Raw genomic sequence first — 7,373 nt, 5'->3', positions numbered from 1 at the left:
TTCGTTCGGCTTTTAAATCGACTCCTAGTGTCTTGTAACTTCATAGGACTTCATCTTGAGTTACCTGATGCCATTTACACCCTCTCGCATCTTTCGTGAACCTACATAAACATACGATTCCATTAAGTACCAATAGTCCGGAATATTAACTCATTTATACATTGAAATGAAACCTTTCGATAAGGGTTAAAATCACAAAATAGATGCTCATTAGCACTAGAATAGGGGGCGGCGCCGGATGGCGATTGATGTAAAAATAATTAATTTAAAGGAGGGAGTAGAATTAGGGACTTTGGTGTAATACAATATTAAGAGTTGACGATTAATTCAATAAGGATAGTTTGGTTAATTCGCGTGTCTCATTTTTCTTAACTTTAACATGGAACTATAATTTTAATATAACAGTATAGATATAAAAGTATAGATTACACTTTTCGTCTTTGAAATTGACAAAATTGCAATTTCTATGCTTAAAGTGAAAAAATAGCAAGAATTATCCTAAACATGGCAACTAATGTCGTTTGATTTTTTCCGTCAAAGTGAGGTTATTTTCGTCACTTCTTTGTCATCTTCTTTCTTTCTTTCCCATCTTCTTCCCAACAAAAACATCAGTATTTCCGTCAATTCTGACAGATATTTTTTATTTCCTTTTCCAAACTATTTCAGTCGGTACAATTACATACCAATCGATTCAAAGAAAGAAAGAAATACAAATGTTATCCAGTTATCGATCTAAAGATCAAGGGATGGCTACAGTTGTTGATGGCCAGGGAAGGGTGGTGGCCGAATCTAGCAGTAGTGGTGTCGATATTGATGGGACTGTGGGGTGGTGCTTGCGATTATTAAGAGAATTGGTGGTGGTGTCTCCAATCTATTGAGATAGGGTAATGATATTCCTACAACAGAATTTCATCATTTACAACAAAAGTATACATTTTATTACGTAGAGTACAACTTTATATTGCATGATTTGTTGTAAATGGCTAAATCTTGTTGTAGCAATATCATTCTCTATTGAGATATGATGATGTTTTGTATGTGATAGGTGTAGATACATATATAGATATGATATAGATGGATTGATAAAAATGCTCAATGACTTAAAAGAAAGACTTAGAAAGAAAGGATAAAGAAAGAAATAAGATAAGGAATTCACGAATATACTTCACTTTAATGGAGAAAATCTAACAACGTTAGTCACTAGGACAAAAGTGGCAAAAACTACCAAGTTTAGGGTTTTTTTTTTTCCTATTTTTTCACTTTAGAAATGAAAAGTGTAAATCTTCCAACTTTAAAGACAAAAATTGTTATCTTCCGTTTAAATTAATGTATAGCAGTATATAAGTATTATAATTTACAAATAAGTATATGTGATTATATTAGATTATTAAAAACAGTGCTAATATCATCTCCCAATACATAAAGTAAAGTTAATAAGGTTTTTTTTTTGTCTTTAAAGCAAAATTGTTATTTAATATATAGTAAAAAGTTAACTTATAGAGAACAAATTTGTCATTTCACTTTTATTTTAAGAATGATGTATTTTAATTTTTACATATTGTAAATAAACATTAATAATAGTTAGTTTAGGTTCTAAATGAGTAAATGATGCTCATAGATTTAGAAACAACGTAAAAACTAAATAACTTTGTTTATTAAAAAAAAAGTAAATGATAAGGAATCCCTTAGTCTCGTAGATGAATTTTTCCTCCCAGGCTGTCTGATGGTGAGATCCCAAAAACTTGGTTGGTTGAATATAATCTTTAAAGGATTCAAACTTAGGTTATGTTTCCACCAAATAGCTTTTTAGGAGGACGGGTGGAGTGGACACTAGGTTGTATATTAGATGGTTTAATTATTTATTTTACTCTAAATCAATACATGAAAAATTTATGTTTGATCAGTATGAAGGATATTTCAAATAATTACATTAGCTTTTTAGTCATGTTCCTTGATATTATGTGTTATGAATTGAAATATTTTGAAAAAATTTAAAAACATTATCAACTAAATTGCCAAGCATACTTCAAATATTTTTCATAAATTTTAGGTGTATTGATTTCAAGTTCTTTTGCGTGTGCATATTTTAAAATGTAAACAAATTAAAAAGTTATTTATTTTTCACATTGTTTATTTTATACTTTTTAGCGTCATTTACTCATTTGGCAGCTAAACTAACAATTATTAATGTTTATAGTAATTTAAAAAGTTACTGTCAAAAAAGAAAATTTGAGTAACAAATTTGCTCACTTTGAAGTTATTTAGTAACAAATTTAAGACTTTTAAAAAATTGATGGCAAATTTGCTATTTTATTATAAACTTAATGGCAACTTTGTTCTTTTATCTTTTTTCTTGAAGGTAAAACTTTATACAAACGCCTTACATAGGCGCAAAACATGCAAAGGCCAAAAATGTATGCATCACTTATGATACGTTTGGTTTTGTTGACTCTAGGTTGTATTGACTTAGATTTAGTGATGACGAATATTTAAGTCTTTGGTTCTTGAGCTGGGTTATCTTGGCCTTGTTCGAGCCGAGTCAACTTAAACACCTTATGTCTGTATGTAATATGTCAAAAAATGTGGTTCTTAGAAGATGTATCAACAATAAGGAATAACACTTGTTTTAAATTTGAAGAAATAAGATAAAGATAAAAAATCAAGCTAATGGGTGGAAGTTAGTTCAGGAGATTATAGTCAACTTGGAAGAACGTATAGGAGCTTGACGCTCTACAAGTGTTTTGAAGCTGCCTTATCAACTATGGAGAACATCGGCACCATTGGAAAAGAATAAGAATGTACAAGGTATTGTGCAGGTGCTGGTGCCCATTGTTATTGTTGTTTGTCTTATTTTATGATGTGTCCATTATTTCATTGGTTACAAGTTTAGAAGAAAGAAATTGCGAGACAAGAATGACAATGTAATATCTCAAATCAATTTACTTTCAATATTGACTTGTCGTCAGTCTTCGTTTTCCGTTAGGTGTAATGTTAACAAATATGTAATTAATGTGTAATTTTATGTGTAATGTGTTTAATGATAAAGTAACATGTGAGTAAGGTGATAAAGATAATGAATGATGAAGTTAATATGTGTTTGTGAATGGATGAGTGTTAGTAGGCATTATTCAATTAATAAAGCGATATTATGACTTATGAGTTATTAGATAGTGCAAGGGCTTAAGTGACATCACATGAAAGTGGGTAAAGCAGAGATTTAGTTTAGGATCGTACCCTATAAGCGCTCAATTTGGGACGTGGGAGACTTTTTTTTGGACCGGAATGCCCATTGGGGCCATGTAACGGGCATTCACAAGGCGTTCTAGATCGTTCTCTGCAAAAAGTGAGTGAGGAAACACTTAGTAATATCTATTATTTAAGGATTATATAATGAATAAAATTTTTCAAATTTTACATTTAGTCGCAACCTTATTTAAGTTATTATCTAGTATATTAATTACATATCAATTATATCGAATTAATTATTTTACAATTGAATTAAATATGATATATATATATATATATATATATATATTTCATCCTTTGATGTTTTATGCATTGAATTGAACTTATTTTGATGGTTTATTTATGAAAGATACTTTATTCCCTGATTTAATTTGTTGTTATATGGTTTCATGATTTCAATATTAAAAAACAAGTCTATGGATTAGTATTAGAATATATTCATTTATAAGATAACTATCTTTAATAAGTAAGTTTACATTTGAGTATATTATTATTACATTTGTATATATTGTTATTACAATAAGTAAGATAATAATTATTCCTATGCAACGAATGATTTCAATCTATTAGTTTATTAATTAGTATATATATCCGTGAACTTTCTGCCGTGCATCTCTAATCTCAAAATATATATAAAAGAAAAACCTTAATTCGTAATTGGAGAAATATAGACCCTTAGATGAAGTTCAACTTTTAATTATAGTCATTAGATCAAATAATGATATCATATACCTTATTTAACTTTTTTAGATTTAAATTTATTTTAATAAATTTAATTTATTATTATTTCCTTATTTAAGTTTGTAGACATTATTAATTAATGTTTTTAACGATATAATTATGGAAACTTATATTTTTATATTTTATATCATTTTTTATCTTTAAAATTAGTTTTTATTCTTTTTACAATAAAAGTTTCTTTTTTTTAATGTAACACGTTTTTATCAAATTATATTTTTGTATAGTTATTTTATCATATAACGAATAAAATTTGTTATAAGGATTTTTTTATATAGGATTTTTATCATGTAATGTTTTTATTAAATAAATATTTTGAAAACCGGACCGGATGTGAAAACGTCATTCTTAATAAAGAACTAAAAACAAATATGGAGTAGTAAGTTATCACAATTATATATCAGAAAAGTAATTGTATGAAAATTGCAATGATATTTTGCATAATTTTAAGTTAGATTAATACAACATACAATATATAGATTGATAATTAAATTTATTAGTAATTTTAATGTAAAACTATATTATTCGAGTAAAATGTTAAAGTACAAGTATAATGACAATGCAGACATATCCAGATGAATAAAAGACATCCAAATAAACGAAAACTTTACTTAGCGAAACCTCTAATAGATGATGTATCCATTTTTTAACTGTCTGGTCACTGTTATCCGGTATCTAAACAACCACTATTGTAATTTCATGTTTTTTAGTGGTTTAATGGTTACTTTGTAAAATATTTGTCAACTTATGATTTTATAAAAAATTAACATGTCATTAATTATATATGTTTTCCACGTATTACGCGGGTAATAATCTAGTATTATAATATCTAATTTTGTTTAAATTTGTGGATGTAGTATGTAAAAAAGATGGTCCACAAAATTTATGTACTCTTTTGTCTAAAAAGTAAAAACTACCTTTACGACAACAAAGCGTGGAATGTTGCCGCCCTAAAACCTTCTTGTCTGGATTTCTATGAACATGGAAGTTTTGGGAGATTTAGGATGCTACGTGTAATCATAGTACTGGCTTGGGAATTTAGGATGCTACGTAAGCAAAATAAACAAGTAACACTATTATTTGGAAAACTCAAAGTGATATCCAAATAAACTCTTTTGACTAGAGCAGAGATAAAAATGACCATTGTCTGAAATTAAAAAGAAGACCAATTATTTAATAAAGTTTATAACTTCTTAGAGTGAAAACTTCGGCATGCGCATGTACCCGAAAAACATTTTAACAATCGAATTATAGAAATAAACGATTTAATTAAGAGAATCTTCGGCCTTCATATTACAGATTTTAATGACCTACTTTACCACATTGGTAACATATGACATCTTTTTCATCAATATGTTTTTTCCCTTTAAATTCCATCAATAAGTGGAATGATACATGTTATCAATGCACTTTGTGCTTAGGCTCATAGTTAAGAGATATAAGTTTGATCTTAGGGATGCCCAAACATTTATTTATTTTCTTACCGAATGATATGATGAGGTATCCAATATGATTTCGAGGAGAGTGTGTTTCTTTGCCTTTCGTTTTCTTTCCTTGACATTGGGTTACAGTGAATTCAAAATCAAACTTCACCCAAAGATACGTACGATTGGGTGAGTCAAGAAGCAACCCTGATCCACTAAACTTTTCATTTTCAAAACATATAGACCTTTAAGCATCACGTATTTTCTTGTCCATTTTTTGGAGTTTTTATGGCATTTTTTCAGAGAAAAAGATTGACAATAGGTAATGATTTTTGAGAAAGATTTGGGACGTTTCTTTGTAAGAAAATGGGGAAAGAACACTGGTAAAGGCAACCCATATTTTCAACCAAGTGAACAACATATATATATATATATATATATATATATATATAACTTTTAAGATATAATAAAATATTTGAAAAAGAAATGAGAAAAAAGGTATAAATGATAGATAACATTTAATCTGATATATAAAATGAGAAAGAAATAATAGGACGTTAGTGTAGCATCAAGATAGAGATAAGAAAGAGGTTTGGGTTTAATAAGGTTTAGAGCTCATAGATTGAACTTCTTCTATCTTAGGCCTTATACTAAGCTAGACACATCTACCCCTCTTTCACACCTCTTCCACACTGCCACATCAGCTTTTCTCTCTCTTCATCCACCTCTTCTACACTCACTCCCTATAGCCCCTCTTCCATACCTCTTCTACACTTTTTATTTATTTTATTTTATATTTACATAAAAAATAAATAATTCAACATTTATTTAAAATTAAATATTAAAAAAGCACACTACATTTATTAAAAAAAACACACTACATTAATAAAAAAAAACCACAATACATTTATTTAAAAAAAAACACACCCATTTCGAGGTATTCATCTAACTGGTCGGCTAGTAGAACCATAAGCCAGTTGGCGTATAGCGGAAGTACATTTTTGAAAAATATTTAACGTCGGGCGACCCATAGCATCAGTTGGAGCGTTGTGGAAGAATGCAAAGTGGGGCGGTAATGGTTGTACGACGTCAAAGTTATATATATCGTTCACTATACGAAGAAACATTTCTGTCGGCATTCGAAAACGCCTTCTAAAATAATCGGCAGGATAAACGGGTTGCGGGGCAAAGTAATGATTGTATAAACGCGTGGAGGCTTCCACATGGTTTCTGGTTATTGTTCGTCTCGGTATTTTTGGTCTGCCGGCCATTCTCGAGCTCTCTGCTTCTGCTTCTTCATCTTCGATTATATTAACGAAAGTGTTTAACATTTCGGCATCTATTGTATATTTACTCATGTATGAAACTGAATCTTCGTCGGAACTCGACATATTTAGTGAAAATGTATAGAGTGTGTGTTATTATGTATAAAAATATATGAGTGAAAAGAAGTGCATGAGATGAGAATGGTTGAATAGAAGTTGGTTTTTATAGAGGAGGTTTTTTTATTTTAAAAAAACTAGCCGTTTGAAAAAAAAAACAAAAAAACAAGTTCACGTTGTAATCAGTCCCACCACCACGCTCCTCCTCATCAACACTCTTTGGCCGAACAAAACCACTCGAAGGAAGTAGCTGTCGACGAAGTTGCTCCCTAAGCTTGACTCGTCGACGAGCCCATCGACGACTCCATCGAAGAGGCTTAGTGACCGGCCTTACATCTAAGCAAGGCTAATCACATAGTTTAAAAAAGCTCTTATTGAACTTCTTCGAATATGTTTTTAAGCTCTTGAGACATAAGGTGAACACTGAACATCCAAATGCTCTAATTCCCTTTGTAGTTCTAGGGTCATGTTTGCTAGCATGAGATAGACAAATTCAATTTGTTCATCGTACTTATTCTAAAAAGCAGTTTGAGTGTCTTTATATAACTAAGGTCGGTCCTTATACAAACGTCCTCCCGCGTCC

Source organism: Erigeron canadensis, chromosome 2, assembly GCF_010389155.1.
Source record: "Erigeron canadensis isolate Cc75 chromosome 2, C_canadensis_v1, whole genome shotgun sequence".
NCBI classification, from domain to species: Eukaryota; Viridiplantae; Streptophyta; class Magnoliopsida; order Asterales; family Asteraceae; genus Erigeron; species Erigeron canadensis.
Note: the sequence above shows the minus strand (reverse complement) of the source record.